Source organism: Acanthochromis polyacanthus, chromosome 22, assembly GCF_021347895.1.
Source record: "Acanthochromis polyacanthus isolate Apoly-LR-REF ecotype Palm Island chromosome 22, KAUST_Apoly_ChrSc, whole genome shotgun sequence".
Taxonomy (NCBI): domain Eukaryota; kingdom Metazoa; phylum Chordata; class Actinopteri; family Pomacentridae; genus Acanthochromis; species Acanthochromis polyacanthus.
The window spans coordinates 16,298,547-16,320,983 of record NC_067134.1 but is presented as its reverse complement, the minus strand read 5'-3'; the positions used below and the strand labels follow the sequence as shown (position 1 = coordinate 16,320,983).

At 42.8% G+C, this 22,437-nt stretch overlaps 7 non-coding genes across 7 annotated transcripts; 2 read left to right on the top strand and 5 right to left on the bottom strand.

The window, feature by feature from the left end:
* Positions 1 to 6,582: 6,582 nt before the first annotated feature.
* trnah-gug (transfer RNA histidin (anticodon GUG)) lies at positions 6,583 to 6,654 on the bottom strand. Its single transcript has one exon. It is a non-coding gene; the product is annotated as a tRNA-His (tRNA).
* Positions 6,655 to 7,482: 828 nt separating this feature from the next.
* Positions 7,483 to 7,555, top strand: trnam-cau (transfer RNA methionine (anticodon CAU)). The gene has a single exon. It is a non-coding gene; the product is annotated as a tRNA-Met (tRNA).
* A 1,805-nt stretch (positions 7,556 to 9,360) lies between these two features.
* trnar-acg (transfer RNA arginine (anticodon ACG)) lies at positions 9,361 to 9,433 on the bottom strand. Its single transcript has one exon. It is a non-coding gene; the product is annotated as a tRNA-Arg (tRNA).
* A 2,003-nt stretch (positions 9,434 to 11,436) lies between these two features.
* Positions 11,437 to 11,508, bottom strand: trnah-gug (transfer RNA histidin (anticodon GUG)). The gene has a single exon. It is a non-coding gene; the product is annotated as a tRNA-His (tRNA).
* A 4,775-nt stretch (positions 11,509 to 16,283) lies between these two features.
* trnad-guc (transfer RNA aspartic acid (anticodon GUC)) lies at positions 16,284 to 16,355 on the top strand. The gene has a single exon. It is a non-coding gene; the product is annotated as a tRNA-Asp (tRNA).
* Positions 16,356 to 19,398: 3,043 nt separating this feature from the next.
* On the bottom strand, positions 19,399 to 19,469 carry trnag-gcc (transfer RNA glycine (anticodon GCC)). The gene has a single exon. It is a non-coding gene; the product is annotated as a tRNA-Gly (tRNA).
* Positions 19,470 to 20,518: 1,049 nt separating this feature from the next.
* Positions 20,519 to 20,589, bottom strand: trnag-gcc (transfer RNA glycine (anticodon GCC)). The gene has a single exon. It is a non-coding gene; the product is annotated as a tRNA-Gly (tRNA).
* Between the last annotated feature and the right edge of the window lie 1,848 nt (positions 20,590 to 22,437).

Genomic DNA, 22,437 nt, shown 5'->3' with positions numbered 1-22,437 from the left:
CAAACACTGGCATTGCGCATGCGCAGCAGTGCCAATTTATTAACACTGGTGCAGCGTTCAGGCTCCGCTGTCGGATTGGATTTTACCAAATCAAAGGATTTAAATACCTCGCACTCACTCATTAATATCACTCATTTATCGAGACATTGATCCGATTTCTTCTACTTACGCAATATTTTGAGCATTTTTATGTTGAAAACACACACAGATTTTCCCAATGTTGAAAATTTCATGTTCTGAACAGATCGTACAACGTGTACTAGGTATGTGAATGCAGCATGAGCTCTGGGTTGTTTATTTTTTCTTCTGGGGAACCCACTGTTTGGGAGGTGCTACTACTCTATTGAACACAAGAGCGGCTTGAACTTTAACACCATTGACTGCTGTGTTTATATTTTCTCTCAGCAAAGGTATTTTCCTTGTTTATTTGCTGGTTTATAGTTCATACAGTGTGTCACAAATTTGAGCTTTATTTAATACTTCATCCGATCACAAGAATTTGAGCAAGACTGATTTTCCTCCCTACAGAAGTTTCTCTAGCCTTCATTTTCTGCATTCAAATCACGTTTCTACAAAACGCTGAACAATAATATCATATAACCTTAAAGAATACTTTCTTAATATTATGATCAATGTCAGTGTCAGTTACCATGTTTACATCTTATTGGTATCATATTAGGCACTGCATTCATTCTCTTGCTAATTTTGTTTTTTTTTCTCAGCAATTTCTGGCACAAGAATTTCCTGTGGATTTACAAACTTCTATCTTATCTCATCTTATCTTATGCACAACCACTCTTTTTCCACCCTGTCAGAGCTTAAGTCAGTCACAAAGGCTCTATGCAAACTTCTACACTTCCTCCTGGCGACAGATTATCATGTTGAACATCTAACATTTGGATAGCAGATCTGATTGATGTGCTGCTAACGTAAGGAGGGAAAAAATGGAGTTGATTCATGCCTGTCAAAGCACCTCCAACATGTCAGCACCAGATCTATTCATAAACATGTCATATGCACCTGTAGGGCAGGGTGAGCTCTGGGAAAGTTCTACTGTGAAGTCTGATTCCAGCGATTGCATAATGCTGAAACCATAGAAAGTAAACAGAGAGACGCAAGCCATGCTTTCTGTAAACGATGAACGGCAAGAGCGTTCCTAGAGAGCCTGTTTCTGCTGATAAGGACAGTGTTTACATGGGAGTGACAGTAACACGGGAGCGTTAAAACAACCTCGACGTAAATAGGGCTTACTGCAGCAGGGGATTTACCTCTTGAGCTATCATGATTTATTTTCTCAAAAAAACAAAAGAAGCAAATAATGAACAGAATTTTACTGTATGTACGAATGAGTATCACATTTACCATCCAAACAGAGAGATTTTATAAATTCTCGAAGTTTCTATGAGAAAATCATTTTTTTCATGATTATTTATTACTGCTTATGGAAACAGGAGTGACACAAAAAACTCCCAAAACTCCTGAAATTGTGAAGAAATTTAATGCAGCAAAACTGTTTATCATCCAGAGCAGACTGCAGTATTAACACTGGCTGGCATAAAAAACAATCACTGCAGGTTATTTCAGGAATATCAGAGAAATCCCAAAGGAGAAAAGCAAAAACAATACAAGGAACAATGACTTCATTATAAACTCAGGAGCGAGTCTGCTCCAGGTTCATTTTCAATCACCATTGTTGCAATAAAGTAAGTGCATGCTTTCTTTGTTTTTTTTGCATTTCAGGGTGTGTCTCATATTCAGAGAGCTGCTTTATGATCACATATAATCCAAGTGTAAATGCATAAAAGCAATAAAAACATACTAAAAGCAACAAAAACATCCACTGTAATTCTGTTTACTTTGTGCATTTCTAGCATCAGGTCAGGTCAGAAGTAGTTTGGACACTGAAGACAATGTAAACGCTGACATGAGAATTCATTCTTACGCCGAGCTAAGATGACGGATTTCGCCCCATTGCAAAAAATAGCAGCATGTCTTCATGCTCATGTTTCACTCTCTGATCTCTCAGCAATTTCTGGGCTTCTTTTGCTTCTGTCACATATTTTTAATTGCTGTGAGTTCATTTTTTTGCTGCTATATAAAGTCCTGCACTTCTATGGAAACAGAACAACTGTGAAGAAGGAGACAGAACTCCAGAGTGTCTTTTGTACAGTATATCAAAAATAATAATGCTGAAAATCATAAACAAAAAAATGAGTTTAGAATTTATTTATTTTACAAAAATTGAAAGCAACTTCAGCATGTACTAAATGTGTTAATTGTTAGTACTGAAAAAAAGAGTATTTTACTGCTGACATTGTAAATTTGCTTCCATATTTAACTCCTCTAAGTCTTTGAAATTTTGCCACCTGACTTGTTTTTTCCACCAGAACTCTTAATTTTAAACAGAATCTGATCAGTCCAAATGGGTTTTTTTTTTCTTCACATTTTCAAACAAGATATGTAAAATAAAGTGATTTTGATGAAATATCACAATTTTAAGCTAGGATTCTGGTTTCCTGATGGAACACTATATCAAAGATGAGTAATTCAAAGACAAAGGTAAAGTTTAAAATCAGACATTTTGTTCTGTTTTTCAGACTTTGGCTGTGATAAATATTGTACTTTTGGAGATTTTGCAGGAGTTTTTGATCATATGGCCAATGATTTAAAAAAATCTGAACTGATATTTTAACCTGCAACAACTGAGAAAGGGAGATATGGTCCATTTGTCTGTCAAAAAGTTGCTTATTCACACAATCTTAAGTAGGAAAACATCTCTTGACATGTGACAAGGAGAACATCTGATGCTCCACTGTGGCCATCAGTCTTTAATGACACTACTACTGCAGAGGCTTTTATTTTGAGCTGTACCACCACAGAAAAGTTGACATACAAAGGTCATGTGTGATATAAAAGAAATCTCTTGCTTATTTACTCTTAAGAAACTTAAATCCATAGGTGTGGGTGATGCAATTTTTATAAAAAAAATCCTTGTTAATATAATTTCTACCTGCACAATGCCATTTTGCTTCATTTTACCTGCAGCGCTTTGTGGTTCTCTGAAAACTCCTCTGCTTTCATTCATGATAATTGTGTTTCCACAGGTGGGCCTGGGATCTTTCTGCATGGAGTTTTCATGTTCTACCTGTGCATGCGTGGGTTTTCTCCGGGTACTCCGGCTTCCTCCCACAGTCCAAAAATATGCTGAGGTTAATTGATAACTCTAAATTGTCCATAGGTGTGAATGTGAGAGTGATTGTTTGTCGATATAAGTAGCCCTGCGACAGACTGGCGACCTGTCCAGGGTGTCCCCTGCCTTTGCCCAAGTCAGCTGGGATAGACTCCAGCACCCCCTGCGACCCTAATGAGGATAAAGCGGTGTATAGAGAATGGATGGATGTGTTTCCACACCCATCGGTGTCTTCAGGACTCAATCACAGACACTTCAGGAGAATCTGATTCTCTGGCTCTAGTTTCCTGGTTTGGTGTATGAAGACGGCTGAAATACAAGGAATAAAAATCTGTAAACATTTGATCTTGACAGGAAAATAGCACAGGCATTTTCCCCAGGATAAACTTTATGACTGTATCCATATCTGATCATCTGGTTTATGTCTCCATTGTGACAGTATTTACATGTTCTCTTAGCAACACCGAACACACGAACATCAGAAGCGGATTTATTATGGAAACAGAGATATGACCTTTAAGACCCACATTAATGATGTGACGAGAAGCACTGACAGACTTTCCAATTGTTAAAAGTGATACTCGGGCCAAAAGCTATTTTGAGTATCAATGTCTCACGATCTGGAGGCTTAAAGACGTCTCTGAAGAGTTTGTCTCTTTGTTTTTATACCAAATATGGCAGCTGGATTCAGCTTCATTACAAAGTGGACAGAGATTTTTGAGCGATCTAATCCATCAAAATGTTAATCAATTTAGTGAGGTGTAGCACAGAATGAGTACATATATCAGATTATGAGACTAACATGCTGCCGACTGTGTCATCGAGGCCTAAAATGTCCCAAAACCGATGCTTGTTAATGCACAAACACTTAAACATGGACTTTGGAGCACCAGTTTGAGTATGCTGAACAGATACTGTAATAAATGAAGCTTAACTTAAACTTGCCATGAACCAGCTATGAGTTATTACACCTACAACACAAATGACTAACCACTACAGGATCACAGCAACTTTGTGATGATCTAAGTACCTGTGCTAACCTAGCACTGCTTTGTGTGTCCTTCATGGATTTTTTTTTTTTTCCTCAGGAAACAGGACTCTAAATTCAAAGCTTCCCACACATGTTGGAGGGATGGTAACTTACTGTACGACTCGTTCATTCTTAATATTCCTGGAATTCACAGCAAGGACGGGATGAATACCAGAAATGGAGCACACTTTAAGCTCTCTCTCAAGGTGCACAGGAACTTTTACACCTGCAGCATTGAGAGTGTTTTGGTGGGAGTATCACCACCTGGATGGGCAGCAGCACCCTCAGTGGACCATCAGAACCACACACCCCAACATGCAGGACATTTACAATAACAGATGCAGGATAAAGGCCACGAGGATTGTGAGTGAGCCCACCCACCCCAGCCACAGATTGTTCTCTCGGCTGCCATCGACATTACTGCTGCCTGAAAGCAAACACAGAAGAGGATGAGAAGGAGCTGCTTCCTCCGGGCTATCCGCCAGCTAGACCCAAAACAATAGACTCAACAGACAATGAATCACAAGGTAAATGATGGTTATCTTAAACCAGAGTTTACAGATTGCACCCAGACTGTAAAACCTGATTAGACCACCAGGTGGAGCATCATTCATTTGATGAGTTGAACTTAGAAACGTGTTTGCTTCCTGCACTCATCTGGCTGTACATGAGATAGTAGCAACAAAACATGTTCCCTTAGGCCTCTGTTGTGTACATAAATAGAGGTGAAACGAGCTGTAAATTAGATTCCTATCCTTCCAACATGTGCTGGAATCTACCTGAACCAGCCATCCATCCATTCTCTATACACCGCTTTATCCTCACAAGGGTCACGGGGGGTGCTGGAGCCTATCCCAGCTGACTTGGGCAGGGGACACCCTGGACAGGTCGCCAGTCTGTCTCATGGCTACATATATAGACAAACAATCACACTCACATTCACACCTACGGGCAATTTAGAGTAACCAATTAACCTCAGTATATTTTTGGACTGTAGGAGGAAGCCGGAGTACGCGGAGAAAACCCACGTATGCACAGGGAGAACATGCAAACTCCATGCAGAAAGATCCCAGGCTCAGGCCGGGACTCGAACCAGTGACTGCCTGAACCAGTGACTGCCTGAACCAGTGACTGCCTGAACCAGTGACTGCCTGAACCAGTGACTGCCTGAACCAGTGACTGCCTGAACCAGTGACTGCCTGAACCAGTGACTGCCTGAACCAGTGACTGCCTGAACCAGTGACTGCCTGAACCAGTGACAGCCTGAACCAGTGACAGCCTGAACCAGTGACAGCCTGAACCAGTGACAGTCATTCTCAACTTTGGTCAGTGACTGTCACTGAATACATGTGTGAGCAGAAAAAAAACACTAATTTTTGACATTTTGTGGGCCTTGTTGGCGCAGCCGGCAGCACGTCAGTCTCATAATCTAAAGGTCCTGAGTTCAAGCCTCACATGGGGCGTGTGTTTTGATGCTATAATCTCATGTACAACCGAGACACCAAAAAAATACAAGATTCAACTGTTGGTCATCAAACAGATGGACGCTTGATCTTCTTATGCTGAAAATATACATATGGGAGACGCTGAAGGATTATTGAGCTAGTCAGGAGTCAAACCTAGAATCTCTTTATTCGTAGTCAGACATGTTATCCATTGCGCCACTCGCCCTACATCGAAGACCTTAAAATGGGGCCTTTACGATTTAGTTGTTTGTGAACAGGTATGAGAAATGTTTGGAGTGGACATGATTTGCTGAGTTGTCAAGTAAGGGGGCTCACCAACTGGAACACACGCTGGGCATCATCAGAACCTTACAGCACCAGACTGAGAGAGTAAAGAGCAGAAAGGACAGAAAAGGTCGGAAGAGGGCATGTATCAGTGTTGAGGGAAGCAACGATGTTCTCATTTACAAGTTAAATCAATCAGTCCAAATTATATTTATACACAGAAGACCTGAGGAATCTTGCTGGTTTATTCCTGAAAAGAATAGTTTGAACAGGCTAAAGAACTGAGTGGATGTTATCTCAGTGAGGAAAAAAATACTGTAGTTCCTTGTCCTTTACTTGGATTTATTTCTATTGAGTTTGTCTTGCTGACAGAAGTATTGTTGAGCCAGGTATGAAGCAAGATTTATCTGTGCAGAGCATCAATTGCTAGCTGGATCGAAGTGGGGATTTTGAACTGTGTCCTCATAATAGACATACAAGCATTAAGAAAGTGATTGGTTGATTCTGCAAGTAAGTTTCTTTACATGGGAAAATACATTTGACTCAACACTGATGTAAGTTACAGTCTGTCCCTTTGGCAATGTTTGATAGTGTCTTGGTTCTGTACAATCACTGACATAAGGAAGCCGGTTTGCCGTGACCCGGATTCGAACCGGGGTTGCTGCGGCCACAACGCAGAGTACTAACCACTATACGATCACGGCCTCTGGGTGCTGGAGGGATGTTGGTGAAATGCTATGAGCTCTGAATATCACACTTACTATTTGTTTTCTGTTAAAACTGATCAATTTCCTGTTCAGAAGTGTTTCAATTGTTTCCCATCCCAAAAACTGGATCTACAATCTCCAGGTTATGAGACTGAAATGCTGTCGACTGCACCAGCAGACCCAAAACCTGAACAAAATGCACTTGGTCTTCTGCCTCTCATCCAGTTTGACACTAGCAGAACAGTGATAGTCACTAACAGAAGTTGTGTGGAGACCACTTGTGGGTGCAGATAATTTTTTGCACATGCTGTATATATACAGCATCATGAAGGAGAAGCTGAAGGCTTATCGAGTTGAACCGAAAATCTTCTGAGCCGCCACAGCGCCACTAGCCCTACGCAACTTGTTTCTAAGTGAGGACCTTGGGATCTGTCGTATCGTAATTAGTCATGCTTGATTTACGCTGTTCTAACCTATGTTAAATGAAGCAGATGCTGTGGCATGTTGAGGAAAAACATTTGAAAAAGTGAACCAGGGTTGCTGCAGTCACAGCCACTGGGTTTTTTGGTGCACTGCTGTTGTGATGAAATATGGTGATGCTGGATGGAGAAGAACTTCTTCCACAGGTTCTATTAAATGGGGTGTTCCTGACAAATACCATAAGGCAGAGAAAATATGAGAGAATGCAACAGCTACCAAGTAAAGTTGAATGTGTGTCACTGGACCTGAATGATAACAAAATCCTGCCAATCCAATGCCACTCGGATGACAAAGCCCAGAACACCCAAGTGAGCTGAAAAAACACCCATTTTGATTGCGTTGTGGGCCTCGTTGGCGCAGTAGGCAGCGCGTCAGTCTCATAATCTGAAGGTCGTGAGTTCGAGCCTCACACGGGGCATTGGTTTTGATGCTATGATCTCATGTGCAGCTGAGACACGAAGCAAATACAAGATTCAACTGTTGGTCATCAAACAAATGGATGTTTGATCTTCTTACGCTGAAAATATATATACTGGAGACGCTAACGGGTTACCAAGCTAGCCAGGAATTGAACCTCAAATCTTGTGAGCCGTAGGCAGACGCGTTGTCCATTGTACTACTAGCCCTACACTACTTCATTTAAAATGGAGCTTTTTCAGTGTTGTTGTTTGTCAACAGGTATGAGGAATGTTTGGAGTGGACATGATTTAATAATGATGATGATAATAACAATAATAATAATAATAATAATAATAATACATTGAATTTATATTGCGCTTTTTAGGTCACTCAAAGACACTTTACAGGACAGACTAAGGAAAAAAAAATTCAGTAAAAGCCAGTTCAAGCAACTGGGTTTTTAGAAAGGTCTTGAAAGTCAAAAGTGAGTCTGAGTTCCTGATGGGTGATGGGAGTGAATTCCAGAGTTGGGGGGCAGCAGCTGTGAAGGCTTGGTCCCCCAAAGTCCGGTGCTTGGTACGTATAATGGGTGTCAATAGGTTAGAGTCTGAAGAGCGAAGGTGACGGGAGTGTCGGTGTTGTTGGAGGAGGTCAGAGAGGTAAGGAGGGGCCAGGTTATCGAGGGACTTGTACGTGAGGAGGAGGAGTTTGAAATGGATACAGTACTGAACTGGGAGCCAGTGAAGCTGTTTGAGGATGGGGGTGATGTGCTCCCTGAAGTGGGTGTGAGAAATAAGGCAAGCAGCAGAAGTAGTAGTCAGTTGTGAATTTCTGCAATATGTTTTTGGATTTGTTGAGTCTTTAAGTAAGGGGGCTCACCAACTGCAACACAAGCTGGGCACCATCAGAACCTTACAGCACCAGACTGAGAGGGTAAAGAGCAGAAAGGACTGAAAAGGTCCGAAAAAAGCATGGATCAGTGTTGACAGAAGCAACGATCTGGTGACAAAGCCCACAAAACACGTGTGAGTGGTGAAAAAAACACCCATTTTTGACGTGTTTCCGGCCTCGTTGGCGCAGTAGGCAGCGCGTCAGTCTCATAATCTGAAGGTTGTGACTTTGAGCCTCACACGGGACATGTCTTTTAATGCTATGATCACATCCATCCATCCATTCTCCATACACCGCTTTGTCCTCACAAGGGTCGTGGGGGCGCTGGAGCCTATCCCAGCTGACTCGGGTGAAGGCGGGGGACACCATGGACAGGTCGCCAGTCTGTCGCAGGGCTACATATACAGACAAAAGAATCACACTGACGGGCAATTTAGAGTAATCAATTAACCTCAGCATATTTTTGGACTGTGGGAGGAAGCCGGAGTGCCCGGAGAACACCCACGCATGCACAGGGAGAACATGCGAACTCTGTGCAGAAAGATCCCAGGCCCAGCCCAGGATTTGAACCAGGGACCTTCTTGCTGCAAGGCAAAAGTGCCAACCACAAGGCTACTGAGCAGCCCCTGCCTGAGCCAGTGACAGTCATTCACAACTTTTGTCAGTGATCGTCACTGAATACATGTGTGAGCAGGAAAAAAACACTAATTTTTGATACATTGTGGGCCTTGTTGGCGCTGCAGGCAGTGCGTTATTCTCATAATCTGAAGGTCGTGAATTCAAGCCTCACATGGGGCGTGTGTTTTGATGCTATAATCTCATGTACAACTGAGACACCAAAAAAATACAAGAGTCAACTGTCGGTCATCAAACAGATGGACTCTTGATCTTCTTATGCTGAAAATATACATATGGGAGACACAAAAGGATTATCGAGCTAGCCAGGAGTCGAACCTAGAATCTTCTGATCCGTAGTCAGACGCGTTATCCATTGCGCCACTAGCCCTACATCACTTACCGTAAAATGGGGCCTTTACGATGTTGTTGTTTGTCAACAGGTATGAGGAATGTTTGGAGTGGACATGATTTGCTGAGTCTTCAAGTAAGGGGGCTCACCAACTGGAACACAAGCTGGGCACCATCAGAACTTTACAGCACCAGACTGAGAGGTTAAAGAGCAGAAAGGCAGAAAGGACTGAAAAGGTCCGAAAAAAGCATGGATCAGTGTTGACAGAAGCAACGATCTGGTGACAAAGCCCACAAAACACGTGTGAGTGGCGAAAAAAACACCCATTTTTTGTCGTGGTTCCGGCTTCGTCGGCGCAGTAGGCAGCGCATCAGTCTCATAATCTGAAGGTTGTGACTTTGAGCCTCAAATGGATCATTTCTTTTAATGCTATGATCACATGTACAACCAAATTCAGACATGGAAAAAAATATGTTTTGAACTGTAGCTCAAACAGGAAGATACCTCATCTTCTGACAAAAGCCAACAGATTAAAGTTGCAGTCTGCCCTTTGGCAATGTTTGACAGCGTCTTGGTTCTGTACAGTCAGTGACATAAGGAAGCCGGTGTGCCGTGACCCAGATTCGAGTTGGGGTTGCTGCGGCCACACCACAGAGGACTAACCACTATACGATTATGGCCTCTAGGTGCTGGATGGTGGTTGGTGGCATGCTGTTAGCTCTGAATATCACAATTATTACTTGTTTTCTGTTAAAGCTAATCGATTTTCCGTTCAGAAATGTTTCATCTGTTTCCCATCCCAAAAACTGGATCTACAATCTCCAGGTCATGAGACTGAAATGCTGTCGACTGCACCGACAGACCCAAAACCTGAAGAAAATGCACTTAAGACTTCTGCCTCTTACAGTTTGACACAAGCAGCACAGTGACAGTCACTGACAGAAGTTGTATAGAGACTACTTGTGGGTGCAGGCAAAGTTTTTCAGATTGTGTAAATATACACAGGGTCTCCCAAAAAAATGTATACACCTTTTAGCAGCTGATAACTAACTAACCCCACACCACTACTTATTTTTATGGGGATACCTAAAAGACAAAGTCTATGCAATGAGACCTGCAAGTCACTGAAATGAGAGCAACCATTGAACGTGAATGCACGCAAATACCAAGGGAATTGTTTCATGATGTGTGCTATTCCATCGCTTCTCGTTGTCGGCAGTATCTGGACCAGAATGGACATCAGTTTGAGAACAGGCAGTGACAAAACAATAGAATGATGTTTGTAAATTCTTTTACATGTTGAAAATTAAACCAATTATTATAAACACCAAGTTCACAATTATTTAAAGCGTGTATACATTTTTTGGGACACCCTGTAAATATATATATATATGATGAAGGAGAAGCTGAAGGCTTATCGAGCTAGCCAGGAGTTGAACCTAGACTCTTCTGATCCGTAGTCAGACACATTATCCACAATTTGTGTGTAAGTGGGGACCTGTCGTATCTTAATTAGTCATATGCTTGATTTATGCTGCTCTAAACTACGTTAAATGAAGCAGATGCTGTGGCACGTTGAGGAAAAGCATTGTTTGAAAAAGTTTTTGAACCAGAGTTGCTGCAGTCACAACACTAACCAGCACAACATCACAACCACTGGGTTTCTTGGTGCACTGCTGTTGTGACAAAATATTGTGATGCTGGACAGAGTGTTGTGTAAGAGTAAATCTGACAAGAGTTTCTGTGTGTGTGTGTGTGTGTGTTTAAACAGTGATGTATTGACTATGTAACCCCAATGCAACCTTTATAGCGCGTCAGTATCATAATCTGAAGGTCGTGAGTTCAAGTCTCACACGAGTTGTCTTTTCATGCTATGATCACATGTATAGCCAAATTTAGACATTAAACAAAATAAATTTTGAACTGCAGCTCAAACAGGAGGATAGCTCATCTTCTGACGAAGGCCAACAGATTTAAGTTAAAGTCTGTCCCTTTGGCGATGGTTGACAGTGTCGGTTCTCATTATCATAAGGTAGAAGGTTTGCCGTGACCCGGATTCGAACCGGGGTTGCTGCGGCCACAACGCAGAGTACTAACCACTATACGATCACAGCCTCTGGGTGCTGATGAATCCGGTTGGTGGCATGCTGTGAGCTCTGAATATCACACTTACTATTTGTTTTCTGTTAAAGCGGATCGACTTCCCATTCAGAAGTGTTTCACCTGTTTCCCATCCCAAAAACTGGATCTACAATCTCCAGGTTATGAGACTGAAATGCTTTCGACTGTAGTGGTGGACCCAAAACCTGAACAAAATGCACTTGGACTTCTGCTTCTCATCCAGTTTGACACAAGTAGAACAGTGACAGTCACTGACAGAAGTTGTGTAGAGTGTTGAAGAAATTTCACTCTCGGTCCTTCAAAGTTTGCTGTAATGGTGTGATTTTATTAGTATTTCCGGTAATACGGTGGATTTACCGACACAGAGTATGGGTCTGTAAGGGTAAGTCGACCCAGAGCATTTTCAGGGCACACATTTTATAGGAATGTCAGAAGATGGATCAAAGGGTAGGGAGGGGCTGTATGCAAATACAGAGGATGAGACAAAAGGGACATCTCAGAGGATGGATAAAAGGGTTGGGAGGGGGTTGTAAATAAATGTAAAACAACAGAACAAAAGGGCAATTGGATAACAGGAGGTAAGACGGGGGGTACGGCAGAAAGGTGTGATAACAGGAGGTAAGAGGGGGTATGGCAGACAGTAACAAAGGATGAGAAATAGTAAAGGTGTGATAACAGGAGGTAGGACGGGGTATGGCAGACAGTACGGCAGACAGTATCAAAGAAAGGATGAGAAATAGTAAAGGTGTGATAACAGGAGGTAGGACGGGGTATGGCAGACAGTATCAAAGAATGAGTCTGGTGACATGTAACAGTACCGACAATATGTGGGCTATTTCTCCATCAAGAGGCTACTTGTGGGAGGCAAATTTTTGCACATGCAGTGCAAAGAAAGATAGGGAGTCAACTACCACTAGGGAATACCCAGACAACAAAAGAAAGAACATTATTGTCTCTTATCTTTGGGGGTCTCAGCTTTTAAACCTCTGTGAGGTGTGTCCAGGGCTATTATTCCAACGACCAAAACCAAAACTTGTCTGACAACTCAACGATGGTCGTTGTGAGTATTGGTGGGGGTCGTTGAAATGCACAGATGTCACTGAGCCCTTGTGTGCTAATGGTGGTCATTAGCCTGAGTCTGCTGAGTAGTTCTTTTGGGGAGTTTTGAAAGGACCTCATTGTAAATTGGCGAAAGATGATGTTGTAGACCACCCCCCCTGTTCAGAGATGGCTTCTCTACTTTGACATGGATGGCTTCTTCATGAGCGTGGACTGTAGCGGGAGCAGCAGACCATAGGAGCAGAGTACCGATAGTATCGATACTACGGCAAACTAGTATCGTATCCGTGTATAATGTTTAGGATCGAGTAAGTACTGAAGTATCAATATTTTTGACAAGCCTACAACAGAGTGAACATGTTGATGATGAAGCACAATGAAAATGGTGACTTGTCATCAAAGGGCGTCTGTGGTGGTGCGATGTTTCATCATGAAAATTTAATGATTTATATCTCAGCAGAACAAGATCCTATCTGCCCCAAACTTCACATGCTGGACACCAGGTCCAGTCTGAACACATCCACACTCATAAATTCTGAAAAAAGTCATAGCACCACCTGCTGGTAATAGTAAGTTTAAGGCATTATATTTTCACGTACCATGGCCCCGAACTTGGTGATATCATGCTGGAAGTTGGTCAGCCAAGTCTTCACCTCTTGACAATCCCACACTGTGAAGACTGTGTCATTTCATGCAAAGCTGTTGCCGTAGCAACCAAATATCGCCATGAAAAACAAAGTGCTTTTTGACAGGTTAGGAATACTCCAACGCTCACTAAAATTAGCACACACATCACCATCGACCCATTGAACGGCACTGTATGCATCTCGGCACTGCACACGCTATAGTGCCCCCTGCAGACTTCTTAACAAACAGCCCGTCCAGCACGTTTCACCTACATCCATAAAATTTGAGAGGCCTATAGAGCACATCAGGATGCACAAAAAAGCCTCTTGGAGCCATGCCCTAAACCCAACAGGAAGTCAGCCATCTTGGATTAATTGTGACATTTTTGATGTTTTTTTTTTTTCATTTTTGAGAGCGAACTCCTCCTAGGGGGTAACTCCAGGAGACCTGAAATTTTGTCAGTCCACACAGCAGGACTTGGTGATGAAAAGTTATCAAAATGTTACCCAGAAGCCAAATGGTGTGGCCATGGTGTGGCCATGGCGACCATCAGCTGCTGTATAACCAGGGCTGTACAGTGCGAGCGTTTCACTCGCATATGCGCCTAAAAATAGATCGGTGCGAGTAGAAAAAATAAAAGGGAGCACGCGTGCGAGTACAGATGTCAACCCTATCATTCGCATTTGCTCCTAAAATAAATCCACACAAAGTGGATCAAACTAAAAGTCATAGCCTACACCTTCTTCTTCAACAGCTTTTTTTTCCCCCACATCGGCAAGCTACAACACGACATGGTCAGAAAAACCGTGAGCTACTCTCGACTCTCAGGCCGTCTCCCCCACACAGTACCGAGCATCACACAGACCGGTACACTTTCTTAAAGCGACAGGCTCCTATTTTTGTCTTTTGCTTTTATGAACACATTAACTTGAAATAACCAAATACTGTGTCTGTCTAAATTATAATAATGCAAATGACACTAAATTAAGCATGTAAAACAGTTTAAATACCATAAAGTAATAACTGAACTAAAACTGTCATCAGTTAACCCAATCTATGCATTCTGCACCTATCATCAGACTCCCCTAAGAATACAAGATATGGCATCAAAACATGTCTCGTATTTATGTATAAAGTCTTTAATATAAGTATAGTTCTTAAGTATAAAGTTATTTGTAATTGTTATTTTTATTGGGCCAGTTAACAATATAATAGAATTGAAATTCTTTATCCCACACCTGGGAAATTATTTGCTACAACACCAAATTACAACAAGTTTTTTTTTTTTTTTTTTTTAATCCTAGTAAATTACAGTCTGTAAGAACAGATCACAGTATGGCAGATTAAGAACAGAGAGACTATTTCAAAACTAGGACTTTAACAGAAATATGCAGGTTGAGTTAACTGTGCAGATTGTATGAGAAGAAATAAAATCTGCAGTCAGATTTTGTTGGGCCACTTAACAAAATATGACTCCCCTTAGTGTTTTGGCAAAGAAGTGGCAACCTCTAAACTTTCTCAGCTACAACATCTGCACCTCTGCTGCTGTTGTATAAGGTCTTGTGTACATGGTAGCTTCCACCGAGTTTTTTGCTTGGAAATTGGAAAAATGTAACACAGTGCCATCTGAGTGATAATGGAAAATATGACAAAAGAAAGAAGTCAGTAGACCAATCACACTCCAAATGAAAGGAAGCCATATTGGTGAAAGTTTTGTTTTCTTTTGTGAGAACAAAATCAATAATTCTTTACAAACTAATTACAAAATACACATACATATGTACACCTCCTTTTATGAGAACAAAATCAAACATAATTCTTTGCAAACTATTTACAAAATGCACACACACACAGACACACACACACACACACACACTCTAAACATGGGCTTTGGTGTTTCCTTGTGATGGCTGTAGTATAGATGTCCATCTGTAAAAAAAAATACATTGATTTATTAGTTCACAAAGTCCTGAGGACCAATGGAGCTGATGTATCTGACACTGGTGAGGGATGATAATCTATTTTGTGGGAGAAGCTTTGTTTGTGCAATGTCACTGTTAGAACTGCATCCATTAATTTGACCGCCACCGAAGACCTCATGAGGATCAGCTTGGAGGGGCCATGTCTTGAGGACTTTGATCCAAGTCCTGCTGTGGCCCACTGGATGAACTCAGCCAAGTGTGCCAGGCGACTCGAATACAAAAAGATGTGGGACAGGGATGTTCTCTGTGTTAAATAACTGAGCCGACTGCTTGGCTTGTTGCGTGAATGTTAATAATAAAATTGTGCGATTCATCGTGAAAATTCATAGTGCTCCTAAATGTTTTTCTGTGCTCCTAAATTTTTTCATTTAGGAGCACCTGTGCTTCTAGTGAAAAAGCTAAGTGTACAGCCCTGATAACTATCCTCTGCATGCTCCAATCTGCCTAAAACTTTCCATGTGTGATCACAATCCAATCCTGATAACTTCCATAGGCCAACATACACTCTCAGTTGCAGCGCCGCCTGTTGGATGGACAAGAAATGCTGTATAACTGGCCTGTACATGTTCAAATCAGCCTGAAACTTTACATGAGTGATCAGAGTCCAACCCTTATCACATCCACTGTTTGAAATACACTCTCAGTCACAGCGCCACCTGGTGGATGGACAGGAAATGCTGTATAACTGGCCTGTACATGTTCAAATCAGCCTGAAACTTTACATGAGTGATCAGAGGCCAGCCCTCATCACATCCACACTCGGTCGCAGCGCCACCTGGTGGACATGCGTGGATTCGCCGACCAGCAAGGATGCGAGGACCCGTCCATCGCTGCTTGCAGCTTTAATTGCACTTGAAGTACATGATTTTTTTTTAAAAAGGAAACAGTTGGGGCATTCAAAAACTTTTGACCAATAGTGTACATGCAGGACTAGTCAGCCAGAAAACCAGGGACAAAGGCTACATTGGCTTGCAAGAGGCAAAAGACGCCTACCTTTTTACTGATAGTGTAGTTCTCTGCAGACCAGAAGCATTCAGCTCTGGCAGAACAGGGTTGTAGTTCTCGTTGTAAAAAGGGAGGGCTGAAACTACACAGACATCTCCTCGTTAGTATAGTGGTAAGTATCCCCGCCTGTCACGCGGGAGACCGGGGTTCGATTCCCCGACGGGGAGTGCACATGCTTTTGTTTTCACATAAACAACAAACGACAGAACATCTTAAAATCCAATAAAATCCTTTAATAAACCCTTTCTTTTACTTGATGGACACTTGTTAAGTCTCACATTTTAAAAACAGCATGCACACCACTAAATCAACTAACTTTTCTTTTTTTTTTTACATACATTCTCAACATCTCATAAGTTCTGAGAAAACAAAGAACTGGACTCAGGGCAGCAGAAAGAAAGTGGCGTAGATCCCAAAAACCCGCTGATTTGTCCTCATACCAACAGAAACTTGCTTTCTTTTCCTCCTGCTTGCAGTCTGCAAAGAAAGCTTTTTATCAGAACAAGATCTGTGCAGCTCCTGATTCCAGAAAACTGTTTATGGCATTCAACTCCTTGCTTTCTCCTCCAACTGCTCAGCCGTCCACTGAGCTGACTCCAGACATGTTTGCCTCCTTTTTCACTGAATAGGTGGCTGCAATCAGCAACCAGTTCTCTGAGCCTGACCAGGCCAGTCAGCAAAAACCCACTACTGCTCCTTCACTCTGCTCTTTTGCTCCTCTGAGCGAGGATGAGGTTTCCAGACTTCTTCTAAGCTCAAAACCTACAACTTGTCCTCTCGATCCAATACCCACCAGCATCCTGCAGACCATCTTGCCCACAATCAAACCTGCAGTCACGCACATTGTCAACTCCTCCCTGGAAACTGGCATTTTTCCTGCTACTTTTAAACAAGACCGCATCACCCCACTGCTCAAAAAGCATCATCTCAACCCAGCCCAGGTTGAAAACTACAGGCCAGTCCCACTTCTACCATTCCTGTCGAAAATACTGGAGCGCTCAGTATTTAACCAAGTCTCTGAACATCTGCAGAACAACAATCAACTTGACCCCTTTCAGTCAGGCTTCAGGTTTGACCACTCCACTGAGACTGCACTCCTATCAGTCACAGAATCTCTGCGGCTGGCGAGAGCTGCTGGTCAGTCCTCTGTTCCACTGCTGCTGGACTTGTCTGCTGCCTTTGACACCGTGAACCATCAAATCCTCCTCTCCACACTCTGAGCTCGGCATCTCAGGTTCTGTCCTGTTGTGGTTCAAGTCCTACCACACAGGCAGATCCTTCAGAGTGTCATGGCGAGGGGAGGTGTCAAGGTCACATGACCCATCAACAGGTGTCCCTCAGGGGTCAGTGCTTGGTCCCTTACTCATCTCTCTGTACACCACCTCTCTTGGTGCAGTGATCCGCTCCCATGGCTTCTCCTACCACTGTTATGCTGACGACACTCAGCTTTTCCTCTCTTTTCCACCTGACGACACAACAGTTTTAGCTCAGATATCAGCATGTCTGGCTGATATCTCCACATGGATGAAGGAACGGCACCTTCAGCTAAGTCTGTCTAAGACTGAACTCATGGTCTTTCCAGCTTGTCCATCTGTTCAATCTGTTCAGCCTCAGATCAGTGTCCAACTTCACTCGAGCCTACTTGTGCCCATAAACTCAGCCAGAAACCTGGGTGTCATGATTGATGACCAGCTGACCTTTAAGGTTCACCCGGCCTCAGTTTCTCGATCTTATGGTTATGCCCTCTACAACATCAGGAAGATCAGACCCTTCCTGATCCAACAGGCCACACAACTTCTGGTTCATGCTCTTGTGATGTCATGCAATGACTACTGCAACGCTCTTCTGGCAGGTCTCCCTGCATGTACAGTCAAACCGCTACAGATGATCCAGAATGCAGCAGCATGTCTGGTCTTCAACCAGCCCAAAAGAGCTCATGTCACTCCCCTGTTCATCTCCCTTCACTGGCTTCCAGTTGCAGCCAGAATCAAATTCAAAACTCTCCTCCTGGCTTACAAAACATTTACAAGAACGGCCCCAGCTTACCTGGACTCCCTGATCCAGGTCTACTCCCCTTCAGGCCCCTTCGCTCTGCATGTGAGAGACGCCTGGTGCTTCCAGCCCAACACGGCTCAAAATCTCTAGCCAGATTCTTCTCCTCTGTTGTTCCCAAATGGTGGAACAAAGTACCATACTCTGTGCGTTCTGCTGAGTCCCTTTCTACTTTTAAGAGACAATTGAAGACTCAATTGTTCAGAGAACACCTAGGCACTTAATCCGACTCCACCTTAGGGGTAGAATAAGTCAGGTGGTCCAAAACCCAGCATTTATTTAGCGCTGACAAAGTTGGAAAAACAAACAAAACAAAAGGGGGGGGGGGGGGGGTAGCAATTCTTCTGCAACTTGATGGCAACACCTTTGACCAATCGCACTTGAAGCACTTTTGCACTTACTACAGGTTTTTCCTTATGTCTGAATTCTTGCTTGTGTTGTACGTTGCTTTGGACAAAAGCGACTGCTAAATAAAATTGTAGAATTGCAGAATACAACCAAGACAGGAAGCAGACCATGTTTGATTAGAAGACATATGCTTGGCAAGCCAATATATCTTAAAAAACACATGCGCTGTGTGAGGCTCCAACTCATGATCTTCAGATTATGAGACTGACATGCTGCCTACTGCGCCAATGAGGCCAAAGTGATTTACAAAATGGATGGTCAAAATCTCAAATTTTGCCTTAAAAACAAAAATTCACAAATACTATTGACAATCTTCTAATTGCACACAAGAATTTTATGACTTAAAAAAAGAACCTATCCATTTCCTTTCTGCCTTTCCCCTGTCAGGTCCGGCAAACTTATGTATATTTAACTCATCAACAAGTGTTCAAACTAAATAAATTACTGTACAGTATCAAGGGGAGTGTTATAAACTCCCCTTGGAAAAGCAAACTTGTATGGCACAATGCAGCAGCCAGATCCCCATTCTGCCTGCTCTGTTGCCGGACAGGACAAAAAAAAAAAAAAAGAACCTATCCATACCCGTGTCTAACAGAAAAACTAGTGAATTATGCACTGTGTTGTAGCGTCTTTAACCATGCTAAAACAGTGCAAAGGGTATATATTTAAGCATAGATGAGCTTCAGGCACAGAGTCAATGAAGATGAGTTTAATGTTAACATCTTATAACTAAAACACGAAAAGGTATGTTGCATTGGCCGGGAATCGAACCCGGGCCTCCCGCGTGGCAGGCGAGAATTCTACCACTGAACCACCAATGCTCACTTAAGAGGAATGGTGGGTGGCCATCTGGGGTGGCTGGTTCCCCTGGCGATGTTGACCCTCTGCCTGGGGGGGGGGCAGGGGTTGCCTCTTGGATACCTGGGGCCCGGGGTCCTGTGCTGGGTCCGCGGCCGCTGGTCTTGGTCGCCTGGGGCCCGGCCCGGCTGGACGCTGGGGGTTCTGGCCGGGTTCTCCCTCTGCCCCCTTCCGGGCCGATCCGTGGTCGTCCTCGTGGTTTGGTGGCTCCGATCTCTACTCTGGGATTGCTGCCGGCTCGCCTGGGTCTTGTGGGCTCTCGGGCCCGCTTCTGGCCTTCACGGAGGTCAGAGGTCATAAATGCATGATCACAGTCACAATTGCACCGTACTCTGCATGTGGACATAGCAACCATGTTGTCTTGTGGGGTGTTAAGTTTGTTCTGGTGTCAAAAAATCAAAAGACATGTTTCCTCAGCTTGTTTGCTTCACATAGATGATCTGAATAATTACTAGCTGTGTTTCCTAACAAAACCCATAGGATGCGTTCCGGTGTATCTTTGTTAAGGTGTACTCGCTTGTTGTCTGTTGTGTCGGTTTCAATTGAAAGATAATTGTATTCTTGCACTCTTTTTCTCTTCACTATCCCCTCTTGTTGTTGTTGTTTTTTTCCCCTCTTCTCGTTTCTCTCTTTCTGCCTTTCCCCTGTCAGGTCCGGCAAACTTATGTATATTTAACTAATCAACAAGTGTTCAAACTAAATAAATTACTGTACAGTATCAAGGGGAGTGTTAAAAACTCCCCTTGGAAAAGCAAACTTGTATGGCACAATGCAGCAGCCAGATCCCCATTCTGCCTGCTCTGTTGCCGGACAGGACAAAAAACAAACAAAAAAAAGAACCTATCCATACCCGTGTCTAACAGAAAAACTAGTGAATTATGCACTGTGTTGTAGCGTCTTTAACCATGCTAAAACAGTGCAAAGGGTATATATTTAAGCATAGATGAGCTTCAGAGTCAATGAAGATGAGTTTAATGTTAACATCTTATAACTAAAACACGAAAAGGTATGTTGCATTGGCCGGGAATCGAACCCGGGCCTCCCGCGTGGCAGGCGAGAATTCTACCACTGAACCACCAATGCTCACATAAGAAGAATGGTGGTCGAGTTTTAAAAAAACTGAGCCTCCCAGCTATAAACTGTGCAAAAACTTACATTTTACATGCAATACAAAGCAGCAAGAAATGCACAGATTTACTTCATGTTTAGAAAACATTTCGTGTTCAGGAACAGAGGTCAAAGAGGACAGATGGTTCGAGAGAAGAGGGAAAGAAGACGTATGTTAAACTGGAACAGCCTCTTTTGCACAGAGAGGGTGAAGCAATAAACCTATGCTTTGCTTTGTTCAGTTAATTATTGTCTCAGCACTTCGTTGACCATTCCACACACGAAGTGCAGAAGCAATTCCTTCACCCTTTGATGCACAACATGGGTCTAAAGTGACCCATTTTCAATGCAAAATGCTGGGTTGCAGAGACAGCAGGCGAAGCAGATCATTCCAGACATCCCTCTCCCCAGCGACGCTTTCCAGTTCTTCCTGGGGGACGCCGAGGCATCCCTTCCCCCTCCCCCTCCTCAGACCTGGCTCCAGGGAGAGACTCCTTGCTAGCTCAATAATCCTTTAGCGTCTCCCATATGTATATTTTCAGTGTAAGAAGAACGAACATCCATCTGTTTGATGACCAATAGTTGAATCTAGTATTTGCTTGGTGTCACAGTGGTGAATTGGTTGTACAACAGCAGTGCACCAAGAAACCTAATGGCTGTGATGTTGTGCCGGTTAGTATTGTGTTGTGACTACAGCAACCCTGATTCAAACACTTTTCAAATGATACTTTTCCTCAACGTGCCACAGCATCTGCTTCAGTTAACGTAGCTTAGAACAGGGTAAATCAAGCATATGACTAATTAAGACAGGTCAGATCCCAAGGTCCCCACTTACAAACAAATCGGTAGCTCGATAAGCCTTCAGTTTCTCCTTCATGCTACTGTAAACATACAGCATGTGCAAAAATTTGTCTGCACCCACAAGTAGTCTTTACACAACTTGTCAGTGACTGTCACTGTTCTGGTTGTGTCAAACTGGATGAGAGGCAGAAGTCCAAGTGCATTTTGTTCAGGTTTTGGGTCCACCAGTACAGTCAAAAGCATTTCAGTCTCATAACCTGGAGATTGTACATCCAGGTGGAAAATGTGGGTCTTCACAAAAGAGAATATGCTTAACTTGTCTGGTTCAGATGATGTAAAGTAAAACAAAGGCTGAAGCATGTTGGCTTAACATAGTTTTGACATGGTGTGAAAAGGTTGTGAAACAAAATGGTACAGAGCAATCACAGTGTTAGTGGTTGTGGAGGTGCCAACAAAGGATAATAGCCCTATAAGGTGCAGTCAATTCCAGCCATTTTCAGTACAAAAAAATAGCTAATATTGTATTTGTAAATAAAAATATGACGAGAAATACAGGAATACTAGACGCGCATTGCGAGGTGCATTTCCTCGAAAACGACTTATTCGTGGATTATATACCGACTTCAAGACATGTTTTGGACAAAATATTTTATTGGCTTGTTTCATCTGGATGTCCAAGGTTGGATTATGGCCGTTTTTTGTGGAATATTTTCATCTGTGTGTAATAATGAACCCGCAAATGTGAGTCGTGCTGTGTATGTTAAAGCCGTGTACAGAGAACAGATAGATGGATATTCGTTGTTTGTCGGACAAATGTGTTTATATTACCCGCTGTGGTAATCACATCTGAAACTGGTTTATACCAGCGGATTCATGAGAATCTAAGCTTTCCATCGGTGTATAGTGTTTGTATAATCACGTTTGCAGCTTCAGACATTTAAGGAAATGCTTATGCAGATCTCAAAGTGCTCCGCGGGCGGAACACTGAAGTTTAACGGGTTATTCTTTCTTGCTGCATTTCTG